Source organism: Microtus ochrogaster, unplaced genomic scaffold (assembly GCF_000317375.1).
Source record: "Microtus ochrogaster isolate Prairie Vole_2 unplaced genomic scaffold, MicOch1.0 UNK6, whole genome shotgun sequence".
NCBI lineage: Eukaryota > Metazoa > Chordata > Mammalia > Rodentia > Cricetidae > Microtus > Microtus ochrogaster.
Window position 1 is genome coordinate 7,076,690 of NW_004949104.1, and position 16,738 is coordinate 7,093,427.

Sequence of the window (16,738 nt, forward strand, 5' to 3'; positions counted from 1 at the left end):
TTAATACAAGATTATTACTTCCTTTTTATAACATCGTTGGTCATAATTATACAGAACAAATCTCTCTTTCTTTCTCTCTCTCTCTGTGTTTGTGTGTATGTGTGTGTTTGTGTTTTTGTTCTAAAGGTATTTTCAGCTGCTGCCTAAAGATTCCGGAAACTACTTAAGCAGCAGTCCTTGAAGCATCAGCCCTAAGAAGGATATGGAGAGCCAAGTGGAATGGCTCAGGTTGAGTGTGTATTGCTGATGCAAAAAATCTGCATCTCAGCCCTTGGTTGTTTATGACTCTACTTCCAGAGCGTATGATGCCTTCTTTTGATATCTGTGGGAATCAGAACTCAGGGGCACATACTCACACCCCACATATACACACGATTAGTTAGAAATCAATCTCACTTTTCTAAAGGTTGTCGAGTCCCTATTCTTAATACCTTTGCCAGTTCACTAAAATCTATGCAGTGATTCAATTAAAGCAAATGAACCTGGAGAAGTTTTAAAATAACACAGGTTTATTTTCTCACTACTTTTCACCGTCATCTTGAATTCATTCCACAAAGACTCTGTAAGAGAGTTTTTTGGGCTAGGTTTTTAGATCACAATTATATTTCTCTAGGCACGAAGTAAATAGGAATAGAGCGCATGTATAGCATCTGGTTCATTAGATTCAAACAGCATCTATCTGAGATGAGAATTATCCTAATTTTCAAATACCAATAATTTTATTTTATCCTCCTAAAACATAATATGTCTCTGTGTTCTCATTTTGATTCAACTGAAATTGCAATTAGTTACTGTGAGACACATCATTTAATTTTAGTCCAGCTCATTTCTTAACAGAGATTTCTCAGCAGGTGAACTTTTCAATAACCATGTTAAGATGAAGTGTCCCATTGTGCTGTGTTGAAAGAGTTATTTAGTATTTGTTTTCTCACCCTAGGTGTGTGTAATTCATTGTTATCTTTGTCTTTATGATTGAATTCCATACATCTATCTCACCCTTTACTTGGGCAATTTTAAACCAAACATTACAGGATTCAGAAAACATTTCTTACATACTTAGGCAGTCAAATTTTAATATAATATAATGATGCTTCTTTAGATAACAAATTTACTAAATTTTTAAAAATGAGGATGACAGTAAAATAAAAATAGTGATTGCAAACTCAAATCAAAATGAGCTACTGAATTTTACACTTAGCTATTTTTCTCCTTCAGTAAAGAATCTGCCTTTATAACTAAGAATGGCATTAAAATTACAAATGAACCCAGAGTAGGTGAGGGGTTTATTTTGTAACAAAGCTAGGAATTCTCCATTTCCATAAAAACACGAATAGAATGATGACATTTATTATTATTGACATCCACTGTCTGGTAATTCCTCTGTTAAACTGTGAACTGGAAACTGCTAAATTAAAAAGTGATATATAAATAGCCTCTAAATTGGATTTGGATTATATTAAAAAGTTTCTCCTGTTACTTTGAAAATTGGCATAATTTGCAATTTAAAAAACTAGAAAAGTTACCTAAGTACATCAATTTCTATGAAAATTCATGGCTATTTGCTTGTTCTCATGTACCAGAAGACTAGATATGCATTGTTGTTTTTAAGACAAGTCATTTAAATATGCAGACATATTACAGGACTTAGAAATTTTTCTTGCTTCCTATAATTCTTTAAGCAAAATAATTACTTTTTAGCATCCCAAAGTCTACATGGATCTTTATTTTAAACTAAAGGTGTTAAAAAAATCCAATTTTGGCAATGCTCAAAGCTTTGAGACTTTGGTATACTTACTGAGTGCCTTTTAATTTCTAACTTGGATATGATCTTCAGGAATGAGTTTCTCAAAAACTGCTGAAGTCACTCTTTGAATCAGGAGTATCACTGCAAAGACAATGAGCACCAATTTGAAGCCCAGCTGCTTCTTGGTGCATCTGTTGCATGCATCTATAACAGTTGTGCGGGCAGGATGTAGAGAGACCTCATCACTTATCAGAAGGTCTGTTCTGAAGTTACTCTAACTGGTGTATTAACACTTCAATAACTTTTACATTTTCCAGACGCTTTCTTTACCACCTTTACTACATTTCATGTGGCATGGATGGGTTTATGTCCTTTGATGTCCTTCCTTGGTATAGTCTTCCCATCTAATTTATTCATTTATTCCATTACCATCTTATTAAAATTCCTCACCAACAGTATTTGATAGCTAGAATATATGAATATTGAAGTAGTATAGAAATTAAAAAAATAGAAGTGGTTAGTGAAGTTATGATGTCTGCAATTTTAGGCAGATAGATAGGCAATTGAACACAATTAATTGAAGGAGAAGGGCGTTAGATGGGTGTAGATTTTAAAGATGTGGATTTTAGGTCATAGAGCCTGTTCATCCTAAACTCTATCATGAAACTGTATCTGGTGCTCTCAAGAAACAACAAGGAGGATAGTGACACATAGACAAAAGAGGAAGGAGGAGGAGAAAAGCAATCAAAGTAATGAAACACTATGCAAGATCATGTTCATAAGGGTCTGCAAGGCCCCTGCATGGACAATGAACGTCACTGAGTGCCCCTGAGCTGGGCAAGAATGAGATGGATTAATGAGCAAACGTTTTGTTAGATTCAAAGACAAATGAGTGAGAAGATGACAGAGATACACAACCAGGAAATTCACAAAACAAATATGTTATTTCTGCACCCTCCACAACAGAAAAGACATAAGAGATATAAGATGGGGCATATCTTTTTTAAAGCACCTCAAATTTTGTTATACACATGAACCCTGATTTTATTGTGTTCCCCGATTCTGTTCCTCTTAAGTTCCTTCCTTTATTGATTTCATTCATTTCCACTCTTTAGGTGAAGATTTCAATGCTGAGAACTCATTTATTTATCTACCATGGCATGAGGAATAGAGCCTAGAACTTAACACATCTAAGTCCACTCCCACTGAGCTCCATCCCAGTCCTCATTGCACTGTTTGATATGTGAGACAATGTCTCAACTGATTTGATCAGGTTTAGTTTGAATTCACTGTGTTATAAGCTGGCCTTAAATTTGATTTGCTTTAGCCCACTAAATAGCCAAGGTTCCACCCTGAACTATAATGATTGACTCAAGTTTCTAGTTACTATCCTGATCAAATGGTTTCTTTAGAGGACTAGATCCATAATAGAATAACTTCAGTAGATATATTGCTCAAATCCATCTTACTGAATTAATTACTCTTAATCTTTAGCTGTTTACTTAAATCTCTTGTATCGTCTGATTTTCAAATGATTTTTATGATTGCCATGAATATACAACTTTTGAATTAGTGTTGTCTGTATGTGTGTATGAGAGCTTCTGTGAAAGTAGAGAGCAGGGCTATGCCAATTACCACACTAACGGAAGCCAACAATATCTAAACATTTTCTTTTTGCCTTGGTATTTTACACACACACACACACACACACACATCTTGACATTACAATAGAAAAGGAGAGATGAATTTGAAATTGGTTTTATTTAGTTTTTGTTATTTTGAATGATGTTGGGAACTAAGAGAACTAAACTGTATTGTAGAGAATGTTTGACGAAACTGCACGTTCACTGAGATGAAAACAACCAAATGTATCAGATGGGTCTCACACTCCAGTTGGATGGGGTGAAATGCAGGAATTAATCCTGGAGCTATCTAGATACACTGGATGCTTGAGATTGGGGAAAGAAAAGAGGGTTGGGAGGCGTGATGGATTGGAACTGGTTGGCAACATAAATTATACATACACAGGCAGCAGAAACATGGTCCTTTAGTGCTGTACATAAAGGTTTGAGGTGTACAAAGAGAAACACACATGAAGTACAAAGCTCATTATTCTGTTTCTTTGCTTTCTTTACTAGGTGGAAGGGATCCAGAAAGTTTGTAACTGTTCAGTCATGACTTGAATTTCCTTTGTCCTTCTACAATTAGGGATCCCAGGAGGAACTATTAAAACAATTAGCAGGTATTCAGTAGTGCTGTGACTAAACAGTCTCTCACTCAGTTCAGTTAAATTGGTTTCTCTTAAATATGAATATTGCAAAAGCTGCTTTTGTAGGTTGAAGTCATTTCAGGAAGTTTAATCACTACATGTCATGTCATACAGCAGCCCATTATCCCATGAGTAAATAAGACCTCCCTATGTTAGGGCATGCAGTTCATAACATTTCAGCAAAACTGGAAACATAAAAAAGTTTGATGTGCTGATAATTAAAATTTAGTGAGTTGAAGGTGATTAGTAGCTTCACAGACAAGTCTATTCAGACACCAGACAATTTCTAGAGTGAGAAAACTCCCTCGAGGCAGAATACACTTTTATGTCTGAAATCCCATAGTTTGTAGATGAGCAGCCTATAATTCTAGCCTAGAGTTAAGTGATGTACATTTGATATAGCCTATAATTTATTAATTTATACACTAATACTTTCTCTTGCTTTTTGTCACTGCTGGAAAGACTGTGTCATTATACTCCTATTACCTTCAATTCTGACATCATGACATACTTTATGGCGCTAGCAAAAGCTTTAACTGCATAAATAGCACTTTAATGTTGACCTTATTTGGGGTGTAAAACCTTAAAAGCATAAAGTACATGCAGTAACATTGGAAAGTTTGGGCAGTTTACCTTCATTATAATCAGATAATGGATATTAGCTAGCCAAGATGAGCTTCTCTTGCCATGAAATCATTTTTGATGGGTTTATCTCTTATTTCCATTTCTTTGTAGCATTTGCTTTAGAAAAATACATAGCCTGCAAGCTCCTATGGGCCCAGGTTAGTTGGTTCTAGTTGTGGGTTTTCTTGTGGTGTCCTTGTCCTCTCTGGCTGCTACAATTCTTCCAGTGAAGGGTCTGACCTATCCCCTCACAATATGTAGCTTTACTCTGGCTTCCATCCTTAATATGAAGAGAGGTACCTAGTCTTACTGTGATTTGATATGCTGTGTTTGATTGATATCTCTGGGAGGCCTGCTCTTTTTTGACGGGTCGTTGAGGAAGAATGGAAAGGGGTGGGATTGGGAGGAAGGGAGAGAAACTGTAGTCAAATGTAATAAATGAGAGAAAAATAATTTAAAAATACAAAAGAAAAATTTAAAATCATTTAGAGCTTTTCTGTAATGTAAATTAATCTGTCATGAAGGCATATCTTTTTCAAGGACTAGAGGATTCATTCCTTTTCAACATTATCATCAGGAAAGATAGTGTCTTTTGACATCATTTGGAGGAAGGTAGAAGCCTAACTTTAAAAAACACTAATTAGCAAACACACATAGCCTAATAAAACTGTAGCACCTTCCCCTTTTCACACATGTATCCTTTCTGACCAGCTCACCCTAATTCCTAAGAATTTTCTTACTTTTTTCTCACTTAGTTGAGTTCAGTCTATTTTCTCTACTAAAATAATCTCTTTGCTACTGCATTCATCTAGAATGTATTCTTCCTTTTCCTGTTAACTGGTCCTATGAAATATTTCACAGGTAACATATTTAGGAAGTATTACCCATATATAAAGTGTTTTTTATATATTCATCTAATTTCATGAGTGCTGGATGGATATAATAATTAGTGTCCCATTTTACTCCAATCCAGAAAGGTGAAAGAGCTTTTGAGAAAAGAAAGGAAACAGACCAATTTTGCCAACTCCTTTGGTTCTTCAGTTTGAACGCACGGTCTCACATGTGCTAGATCTTAATTTGCTGGCTATATGTGAGCACCCGTGTTTAGGGTGTATTCTGGTGCAGATTTCCCTAATATCACTTTGACATTGGAGGAAAATGATATATGCTCTGGATTTAGATTCACAATTAAAGTACAGTTTCTCACCAAGTCTTCTTGTTGCCACGGAATCCCGAATTTCTGATATAATTCTCTGACTATAATTGGAGGATTTTTATTTAATTTTCAATTATGCTTTCATAAATCTGTGAAAGACAATTAGAAATGTGATAGCCATATAAAATAAAGAGGTCGCATTACAGTGCAGATTTCGAATGTCATCTTTTATTTTATTAGATATGGAGATATGTTTGGAAAGTGTACATTGTAGACATTGTATCTCTGTCATTTTCTCAAATGTACATATAAGTATAAAGAGATGAATACATTTAAATGATGTGTGCTCTTGGGGTTTATTTATCAGTGGTGCTCACATATATGCTCTTGTTAGCTAAGATTATAGTAAAGCTAAAAACATCTGGCCTCAGTGCATATTCACCATCATAGCAACAAAGAACATCTTGTTATTTGTGTGTGGACGCTTACACTGATCTCTACAACCCTATTGTGCAACCAGTTTTATAAAAGCCTAGTACATACAATGCCATGCACTGTACAACACTTGCTGGTAATAATAATGGCTTACTGACTTGTGTATTTGCTATATTTTACTTTTTAATTGTTATTCTAAGGTATATCCCTCAACATTCTAGATAGGGAAGTTACTGTAAGATGGGAAAATGAGCTGTATATCTTGACTGCATTATGATATATGCCATCATGACTCTCTAAGTGGCCCCTGTGATATTTGTATAATGGGAAATTTAGCTAAGGATTTCTAAACTATAATGCTCATAGTTCAGGGACACATAGTTGCATGGTGAAATTAACTACAGATTTAAAAGAGCTAAGTCTGATTAGTTTAGATTTTAAAGAGAAATATATTTTTCTTAAACAAATCTCTGATAATTTTATTTTTTACCCACACAGAATCACTGTGGGAAATATTTGGATTAATATTATAATGGTGTCTTATCAAATAACGCCTGGTAAATACATATCTAGCTATTCTCTATAATCTTTCCTGCTGTGAGCATTGCCTATTCCCATTTTGTAATTGAGGAAGACAATGCTACAACTAGCTACAAGCAGGTGTGTGCATATTTACATGATTCATTCAGAAAAGATGCCTCTAGCAACTTCTTGTTCTGTTCATGTTAAAATAGCCTATAAATTAAGATTATGCTGCTTTTCACTTGTAAATAATCTCCTGCTTGCTTTTAATTATCTTGATACTGAGTAAATATGATTCTTTTACACTATTAGTGGATAGATATGATGACCTTAAGGATTTAGTTTAATAAAATGAGGGTTTTTGTTGTTGTTTGTTTTTCGAGACAGGGTTTCTTTGTAGCTTTGGAGCCTGTCCTGGATCTTTCTCTGTAGACCAGACTGGCCTCGAACTCACAGAGATCCACCTGTCTCTGCCTCCAGAGATTAAAGGCATGTGCCACCACCACCTGGCAAGTTTTTAATAAGAACAATAACCTTAAAATATCTTTAACATTTTAATCTCTATTTGGCTGGTGGAGTTGAAGTAAAACAAACAAACAAAGAAACAAACAAACAAACAAACAAAGGAAAACAAAAGAACAGAAGCAAAAGAAGAACTAAAAAGGGGGTGTGTGTGAGCTTTTAGTACTGTCTGTTTGAATTTTATTAGCCTGGAGCTCACCTAATCACTTTTATGTGAGTCTTCAATTAAAGGAAATGAAAGTTGGCTGAGTGGTATAGTGCTGAGCAGAATGGTTGGGAATACAAACTCCAGAGCCAAACCAACTATAATATTTTTTAATCATAGTTAATTGGTGCCAGCTGTGTGGTCTCTATACTATTTTCTTTTTACACATGACCAAAGGTGTGGTTGTTGCTCTTTTAATTTAGAAACTGGAATTGCTTCCCCAGTTATTAAAAATCTATAGGTATCGAGAGATCCTTGATGTTTGCCGAACATAGAATAGTATCGCGATGGATTTGAAATTAAAGTAAAATGCTGCAGTGGGGTATCTAATATCATGGATAACTTCAGACATAATATAGGCTCCCTTGATGATACTCTTTCATTAACTATTACATTATTTGATCTAGAATGTTATTAAAATTTCAAATTCTTTCTTTCTTTATTTATATATATATATATTTATAAATTCATTTATTTATTAAAGATTTCTGTCTTTTCTCCGCCACCGCCTCCCATTTCCCTCCCCCTCCCCCAAACAAGTCCCCCTCCCTCGTCAGTCCAAAGAGCAATCAGGGTTCCCTGCCCTGTGGGAAGTCCAAGGAACCTCCACCTCCATCCAGGTCCAGTAAGGCGAGCATCCAAACTGCCTAGGCTCCCACAAAGACAGTAAGTGCAGTAGGATCAGAAACCCATTGCCATTGCTCTTGAGTTCTCAGTAGTCCTCATTGTCCGCTATGTTCAGAGAGTCCGGTTTTATGCCAGGCTTTTTCAGACCCAGGCCAGCTGGCCTTGGTGAGTTCCCGATAGAACATCCCCATTGTCTCAGTGTGTGGGTGCACCCCTAGCGGTCCTGAGTTCCTTGCTTGTGCTCTCTCTCCTTCTGCTCCTGATTTGGACCTTGGAATTTCGGTCCGGTGCTCCAATGTGGGTCTCTATCTCTGTCTCCTTTCATCGCCTGATGAAGGTTAATATTCAGGAGGATGCCTATATGTTTTTCTTTGGGTTCTCCTTATTTAGCTTCTCTAGGATCAGGGAAATGCAAATCAAGACAACTTTAAGATACCATCTTTTTTATTTCTTAAGTTTTCCATTATATCATTGGTACTGTGATATTGGCATTTTTGTTTTCATTTTATATTTTAGTTAGAGCAAATGAGTAGCTTGCTTAAGGACCATAGATCACACATTTGTAGTAACGTCTCAGATTGTGAACCACCAGCAAGAGTTTAAGCATTCAAATAAAGTTCCCCCTACCCCAGGGTTCATATTAATAGAAAATATTATAGAAGTTGTAAATTTATATTGGGAACAACCTCAGTGATTCTTTTAAGAGAGATGGAAAGGAATAGAAACATTAGCAACAGAAACCAAGGAAGATATTAAAGAGATGATCAGGGTGTTTGTGAGATTTTTTTTAAGGACTGAAAAAGGCTTTTGTTGGTTAGCAAACATGTATTACATATAAATTATATTAAAAATAAAGAATTTTCACTATTTTCACCCAAGTTTACAGTACTGAAAATCTATTGAAAGTTTCCATTTAGGTTGGGCAGTGGTGTCTCACGCCTTTCTTTAATCCCAGCACTCAGGAGGCTGAGGCACATGGATCTCTGTAAATTTTGAGGCCAGCCTGGTCTACAGAGTGAGTTCCAGAACAGGCTCCAAAGCTACAGAGAAACGCCGTCTCAAAAAAATCCAAAAATGTTTCCATTTAGGGTAATGACATGACTCTATGTTTTTAATTGGTCACTTTGTTTATTACACGAGAAACCGTTTGGAAAGGGCGACATTGGAGATGGGGATAATGGTAAAGAGAAGATTACAGTATTTCAGCAGAAAGATGCTGGGACTTAAACTTTTCTTATGGTGATGGAAAAAAGAAAGGTTCAATAAATCCCAAGTGGATTCAAGTAGAAAGTACTTGATGGTATGTGAACTGTAGAATATGAATGGGCAGAAAGTTAGGAGAGATGATTTACCACTTGCGATAAAAGGTATCTGACTGATTTATCCGTTAAAGCTTGAGGTGTCAACAGCTACTATAGGCTAATGTTCCTAAAACCGTAATGTTCAAACATGAGGTAGGAAGTACGTGGTCATGGCACAGGGCACACATTGCAATTACCAGGAGGAACGTTTTACATTGTATACTGCCAGAAACTGTGACATTTTCCCAGAAAGAGTCCTACATCCTACCGCAGAGCCTCTGATATTAATAGAGGAACATTGGGACTGCCCAGAAGCTGTGTTTGGAACAACTTATTTAGCATTCTAACCTAAATCGCTCAGCATAAGAATGGCATTAGCGTCTTTAAAAAAAGTGGCTCTGAGAGCAGAACACTTCATATATTGTATCCCTGGATGGTAGTGTATAGTTCTAAGATTTAGATGAGGACATAGTGCATGAAATAAAATAGTTGCTTTTATTTATGTTAGTATCTTACTACTTCCATAAATTAACTAGGCAGTTCAAGACATTTCCCAATCCTTCTTAGTATTTGACCTCTTCCTTCTTTATTAAGCCTGTTCAATGCATTGCATCAAAAACCCTCACAAACAAGAAAGCATCAGGGCATTGACAGTGATGCATTCAATTTATATCCTTGTTTATGTCTCATATTTCTAGAGTCTAGTTCTCACCATGCACTCAAATCAGTGCTATGAAAGCACTTGGATTTTTTGAAAAGAATATTTATTGCTTCAGTGTTTGATTTAGGGAAGGATATTGCCTCTCATTAGTGATATAGCGACATGCAGATCCAACAGGACACAGCAGTTTCTCCTGGCAAGCATACAGTGTGCACCATCGTGCAGCTACTGAGCGTTAATGGCCAAGCTTGTCTGTGGACTCCAGGCATCACTGTTTTGGTACAAAGCAGACATTATGAAGTTCAGAGACTCCACTCATCCAGATCCTCACTTAACCCAGGACACTTATGTGTCAGCCTTTGGCATTTTTCATTAGGCACTCAACCTAAATTCAGTTACAATATAGATACATACACATTAATACTTCATTGTAATACTTTTCACAGCAATGATCTAAGAAATTATTTTGGAGTTCTAAATCAATATTTACTTAGGATGAGGAGGATTTGACACAGCTGTTGCCTTTTCTTTTTCTACCTCTCCTTTTCCTTGGCTTTTTTTTTTTTTCATCATCTACTGAATGTCATTGCGAGGTTATTAGTTCTGGATAATCTCTTGCTTTCAACAACCGAAGATCTGGAAGCACTAGTCAGATTGTCTTGTAATGACTGTTGCACAGCAGGGTCATTTATTCTGAGCCATTTGTAAAGAACACATGGCACAGTGTTCCAATCAATGTGCACAGATAGGGTCAGCCTAATACAGAGCTATATTAAAATGTCAGGATACCAATTTAGATCATCCTTTGTGAAGTGCTGAGTTATTTTCCTTGATACGAAGAACACAATGAAGGCTTTGAACGATACTTCTTTCCTGTACCTCATTTCTTTCTGTGTATTTTTATGCAGAATGTTCTGAAACTTAAAAAAATCGCCAGTCCAAGTAATTTAAATACATTTTATTAAGGAAAATACCTTTAAGCCAACAGGAAAATGATTGAAATTGACTTGCTTGGTTGCCAGGACAAGTAAATTGCTAATCAATAGATTTAGAAGACAATATTAGCTAAAGCCTCAGGCAGTTCCTTGTATAGAAGAAGCACAATAACCATAATTAATCACCTAGTCAAAACAACTGTATTTGATCCACAGGAGAAACTTAATTTTGAAGACTTCATTTTTGCAAATATAAAAACTAAAACATTAATTAACTTTGGAAGGTGAAGTCATAAAACATGTCCTGTTACAAACTACATAGCTACTTTTATAAGTCAGTGGTTAAAATACTGAGCTTTGGAGCCAGCAAAATACTCAGTAATCTAGATGATTATTCCCATGTCTAATAGTCTGAGCTTGATACATGTGACTGGTGGAAGGGGAGAATTTACGTTCTCAAGTTGTTCTCTGAAGTCCAGATGCACTGGGGCATGTGTGAAATCGCATCCATGCACATACATGCATGCACAAATAAGGTAGTAAAAATTAAGATTTTATTTGGCAAAATCTAAGTAGTTACTTAGAAACCACTGTTGATTTTTTTCGTCATTTGACACAAACCTAGCTTCATTTTGTAAGAGGAAACCTCCAAAGAGAAAATGCCCCCTTTGGGCAATGAGAAAATGGCCCATGAACAAGCCTGTGGTTCGTTTTCTTGACTGATGATTGATTTGAGAGAGTCCAGCTCATTGTAGGTGATGCTATCCTGGGCTGGTGGTTCTGGGTATTATAAGGAAGCAGGCTGAATGAACCATGAGTGAAAACCAGCACCCGATACTTCTCCATAGCCTCTGCATTGGTTCCTGCCTCCAGGTACCTACTCTACTCAAATTCCTGCCTGACTTACCTTAGGGATAGATTTTTACCTAAATATGCAAGGTAAAATAAACCCTTCTTTCACAAGTCCTTTTGTCATGGTGTTTATCTTAGCAATACGAACCCTAACCATGACACTGAGTGTGTTTCTTACAGAAATTGTAATATAATTACATCCTTTCTCCTTTCCCTTTCCTTCTTCCAAATCCTCCCACGTACTACTTCTTACGCAGATTAAAATTCATGGCTTCTTTTTTTCATTAATTTCTACTACATACATACTGTATATATATATTCATAAACATAACCCGCACAGAATGTAATATGTAGCTCCTAAGTATGTTGTCAAAGTTGGCAGTACAAGCTGCAAACCCTTGAAATCTCAGTTTTCACCACTCCTCACTCCCTTGAAAATCCTCATTTCAGAGGTTTCTTGGTCCAAGACTAGGATGAAGTAAGAATGTTCTTCCTTCTGTCTATCATGAGTAGGCTTTTAGTTTTATGCAATTCCATTCTACATCAAACCTAAACAGAAAAACAACCCCCTTACCCTGGGTGTGTAGATCTTCAATTTTTAAGACTTTTCTATCACATAAATACTTTAATTCAGGGTATTTTCTGTTTTACATTACTAATCTGCTTTGTTACAGGAGTGTTGAGCAGTGCTCTTACATTGGTTAAATAGATGTACCTTTACAGGCATATGATCAACTACTATCCATATTTTCTGTTAACTTTTATATATATATTTATTTTGTAAAAAGTGCACGCCTGGGTCCTATGAGATGTAGTTAGTTGGACATCATACATGCCCTCACATTGAAGTGTTTTGGGGGAATTGCTCTTGCATGCTTGATTACTAAAATAAGAATGCTTCTGTGCAAGTAATCTGACAAATATTTCTAAATTAAAAAAAATCATATACCAACTGTGATCTTCATTGAAGGAGTATCAATTTCCATAGTAGAGTTAAGGAAACATTTAAAATTATAAATATAGTTTAAAAAATTACGTCTAAGATGTAACAGTATAATGAAGAGAAGGGATCATAGACAAATATAATGAAGAAGTCATTTTCTCTGCTCTGCTAGAACAGTGAAACCTCTCATACTGTCTGCCAAGGGGTATTTTGTAATTTTGAAAGACTTCAGGTTAGCACAAGCTGAACAATTGACATTTCAGAAAATTGCTTTTTTTCTCTTACTCATTTCTAAATATCAGTATCTTTCAGGATTGCAGTCCTAGTATCAGAATAATCATTTTTATGGACATTTTGTTCCTTCTATTCTTCTAAGACATCTAAAAGTGAGTCTGGTCTCATACATAGCATGAAACCCTTCCAGAATAAAGCAACAAAATACATTACTTTTGAAACCATTTTACATGGGTAATGATTCTTTAAAGAATATTTAAATATAGAATATTATCCCAGTTTAAGCCATAATAGAGGGATAATGCATATTTCGCTGCTAAAGTATATATTTATTCTGAGACTTAGATGATAATTATTCAAAATAAAATAGACAAATTCAGCTTTAAATAGTAAGTGATCATAGATTCTAACAATCAAAATTCAATGTAAATTTGTTTTATGACAGTGTTACCTTTGAAATATTGCTTCCCTCATGATATTAAGTGATGTATTAAGAATCATTTGAAGACATTAGACTATACGTCAGGAAACTAGAAATTTGTGAATAGGGTTCAATGATATTTTTTCCAGTCTTTTCAACAATTGTGTAGTGATCATACAACAAGTATTTTATAGATGTTTCCTTTCCCCACAATAGTGTATGGGAAAATCTAGCCTTTATGGCACTTGATTTCATAGAGTGTGGGAGGAAGCACTTTAGAATCCACGTAAAATTATATGTACATAATCACATGTAAAGTTTGCATGTATGTAGAATGAGGAAAACATGTTTAGATAAACATGCAAATAGCTTTAAAATTCAACTGTGATTTCCTGGTTTAGGAGTAATGTTTAAGCATTTTTGCTGAACATATCTCATATTTACTTTCTTGTCTTTCTCTACACATGATTTCTGTCTAACTTATTGTAAATTATTATCCAGTTTGGGGACATACGATGCTAAATCTTTGCTGTATCACCAGCGTTATCCATTATGTCTAACATCCTTGCACTTCTCTCTCCAGATCAACAAAACTTTCTATGGAATCTGACATCACTTCAAGAGAAATAAACCTCATCTGAAAAAATTTTAGATTTGAGAGTCTAATACCAGTTACAGTCTTTCCTTTACACTCCTAGCAACCTCCCCATCAATTTGTAGTATTGGCTTAGTAAATGACTCTGTCAGCACAAATTTTTATGTTTTGACCCACAGAATATTAGTTCAGTGTGATCAGGAATTACACTGTTTAGTTCTGCTCTCCGAGTATCTGATACATAGAGGATGATCTTAGTATTTTTAATGAATAACTAAATATAAAATTGTTTTGAGATATGGTTTAGTTAGTTAACTGGTTAGTTAGATTACCCTATTAAAAACTGCTTTCCCTAATTCCATAAATTCTCAATTAGTGAGACATATTCAATGAGATCCAAAATTATTCTTAATTACTATAATAAGTTGCAAGTACTGCATATGCCTATTAAATATGAAAGTGAAATATGCAAACATGTTTTTGTTAGGCATATCATGAGATGCCTATGTCATAAAATGGTGACAACACTGATTACTTCTTTAATATGTTACCATAATGACTATAATGTGCTATCATAATTTTATTAACTTTTATGCTTCAAGCCTGAACAGATTATACCGTTTTCATGTGCTAACAGCTTGGTGACACAGAAAATTCTACTTCATTCTATTGCCTGCACCTTAGTGGATCTTAAGAACTTCAAGCTTATAAAATAAATGAATTCAATAATAATATGATATATAGGAAATAGTTGAATTAGCTTAGTGTGTTAAAAGAGCAATTCATAAATCAGAAATTCCCAGAGTGTGCAGAAATGATAACAATTTCCTAGACATTCTAATATTCTTGAATACAATATTTATGTTTTAGCAGATTCTGACTTGGTGGAATTTCACTATTGATGGTAATAGTTACAGAAAAATTCCATACTTAGTGAAAGCTTAAAATGATCATTAAGGTCAGTTCTTAGAAAAGGTAGACTTACCACCAATCTGGCATATTTTCTGACACATCTCTCTACTTTTCTCCTGTTAAAATATGTTCTTATACATCAGTCTAAAAATTAATCTAAGAAAGTACAATAGGTACTTATTTGTACATACAAATACATGGAATTTTTCTGTGAATTAATATTCTGGAAGTAAATAGTTGATTCTCACTTCACCACATGCTTTGTTTTGCTTACATTTCTATTACATGACTCTTAGAAGGTGCTTATTTATCAGCATTGAACATCTGCCTTATATTCCTCAGTGTTTCCCCCCAATTTTTAAAATTTGCCCATCTTGTAATATGGCTGACTGAAGGATGCTGGGATCTCTTAGCTTATTTAAGTATGTAGAAATGCTTACAAGTTATCATAGCAGTTGAGAATAGCATTGCATATCACTGACTATGTCTCACTGATTACTTTGGGGATTTGCTTATGGATATTTAATAGCAATGAGTCTTTAATGTTTCAAGGAAAAATACGTATTAAATAAATTTTTGTGGTTTGTATAATTTTAGGATGATTATAAACAAAATATGTTTTAATTCATTAGCTGTGTCATTTTGCATAGAAGTGATCAATGAGCTCATTTACAATTATTTGACTTTATGTCACATTAAGTTATCTAGAATATACCTGATTTTATTCCAAATTATTCATTACTCTGTTACAGTGTTGCACATTGTAAACGATGCACACAAATTATTGAGCATTTTTTAGGAATTGCCCCATGTACAATTTGTGATCTTCTCAATTGTATATACTGATTTTTCTATTTGATTTGAATAGTACAGTTGTTAAGAACTGTTACTATTGTAACTATAATAAATTAATGCATAGATTATTTATTTAAAACTAAATACATCCCAGTTACTCAATTTGTCAAAAGAAGAAATGGCTAGTTTATGTTCATTCTGTGTTTTTATGTAGTGAATGCTTTGTAAGAATGCTTCTGTGTAGATGCCTAAAACAAGCTAACTATAAGAAATGTTGAAAGAGATCAAAAACATGAATCAGCAGTATATAATCTATATTGTTTATTTGTTTTGTTAATATCTAGCTAAAGTAACAGTAGCAGATTCAAGGTCCATATCAACTACTCATGAATCTGCAATAATGGCCAAGAAACTCCATTTCTCTAAACTCCAACTTGTTCACTTGTGAAAGAGAGAAAATTGAATACATTTTGTAAGATTTTTTTGTTAGTATCAAGTAAGATAATAAGTAAAATGTTCTCATTGCTGTGCATGGCATGTTATTCTTAGTGAAGAATAAGTAAGTTATTTAAATGTAACAACTGCAAATAGTACAAAATAAAAAATCAATTAATTACTTAAGAAAAGGATCTACAGAACATTATTTTTTGGAATTGTGCTATAAAACAGTGGATGTTTTGTGTACCTAGATATAATGTTTTGAATAGCTGGAAATCTTTGCAAGTTACTATAATGGGTGTTTCTTTGGACCATCAGTTTCTGAAAAATTACACAGGGACTTTTTATTAAATATGAAATCATGACCTTAGAGTAGGTTTGTTCCCAACAAGCTCTTAAAACCTAAATTAACCAGCTTATAATAATTTATGTTCTGTCAAATAACTTGTTACTTTTCTTCCATACTATATGTACAACTTCCTCCACATCTATCTGGCAAATCCTGTCTCTCAGATTCTTCCCTCAAATTCCTCTCTGTCTTTCTCTC